A 1,604-nucleotide genomic window follows, 5' to 3' on the forward strand; every position below is an offset into this window, starting at 1 on the left:
AGATAGTGGCTTTGCAACAAAACGCATCTACGAGTGGACAGCATGCTTAATTTAGCATACTGATTGCTGAGAGATATTTAAAGGGCTAATGCAATTGGGTCCCTTCATGAATATCTCCTCCCTTTCTTTAAGGATACCAAAGCTTATGTCGGAATATCTCGGGACACGTGTTGCCGCCACCCACACTAGTGAGTACTAGCTAGAACCTAGAATGTTTAGCAGAAAAAAAATGCAAAAATGAGGGGGAGGGGGGACAGAGCAATGTTATTCTTGTACTACCTGGTCATCGACCTTTTATCCTTGCTGTGCAAGATTCCTCACGCCTCACGATAAAAAGAGGTCCAGCAGCCGATCTAAAAATTTCATAAAAAACACTATAAAAAATTATTTTTTAAAACACCTAGATTTAATTTTTACATACGGTCTATATGACAAACCGTATGAGTATTAAGCTGCAGCCCTGTGAGGTTATGGATCACTTGTGAAAATTAATTTTCACAAGCGATTCCTTATGTGAACTGTCTGAAAAAATATAATATTTCTATAAATGGTTGATATAAAGAATCATCTGTGAAAATTAGTTTTTATAGGTGATTCTTTATGTAAATCGTCTATGATAATCTCTCTTATAAATAGTGCCTCTCAGCGATCTCCATTCAGACAGAGAGCTCAAAGGCAGCCGTGGATTTGGAGAACAGAGGGAGAATATTTTGTTTTGAATTCTTTGGAGGAGGTATCTAAGGTAAGGGTATCTCATACTTAGCTAGCATCTTTTTAAAGTTTAGATTTAGATTTAAGGCTTAATTATGGTTTAGATGTGATATAGAGATACTCATTGTTCTAGCAATTTTGACCATCAAATTAGCTAAAATTTGTGTCCAATATTGATTCAATTGTGTAGATTTACATGATTCTACCATTATATTTCAAAAATGTAGCTAGAATTTAATGTTTTTTTAGCCTTTATGAGGTTTTATCATAAATGGAGATTTTTAGGATAGATCTAGATCTAGAAGGAGAGGGAGAGAATATTGAATTCACATTATTTTGAATCATAAATTTGCACCAATATAGATTTAATTGGGTAGACATATTATAATCATAACGATCCTATTGAAGATTTTTTAAAAATTCTTTTTTTCCAATTTTCTAATTAATTAATTAATCTAATTTTATGGTTAAAGTTAAAGATGGACAGAGCATCGATGTATAATGCATCAAGACATGGAAAAATATACATAAAAGGACTCTCTGTTTTTATTGAAGCAGCCGAGAATGACGCTTTGCCTAAGAAGACAAATGAAATATATTGTCCATGTTCTGACTCCAAGAACAAAAAATTATGGAACAAATCAAGCATAATCAAATAACACTTGATCTTGAGAGGTTTTATCAAGGATTACACATATTAGTCCAATCTCGGCGAACAACGTACATGCGAACCAAACGACGATATCGTTGTTGATCGAGTGGAAGGTGATGATGAGGGAGTCGAATGCGACACTAATGTTTTGATGGATGATGATACTAATTTCGATCTGGAGAAAATGTTGCGCCACATAGAACCACGTGTTTTAAGGGATACGAGAGGTTTAGATAATTTT

The sequence above is a fragment of the Phragmites australis genome, chromosome 19, assembly GCF_958298935.1.
Source record: "Phragmites australis chromosome 19, lpPhrAust1.1, whole genome shotgun sequence".
Classification (NCBI taxonomy): domain Eukaryota; kingdom Viridiplantae; phylum Streptophyta; class Magnoliopsida; order Poales; family Poaceae; genus Phragmites; species Phragmites australis.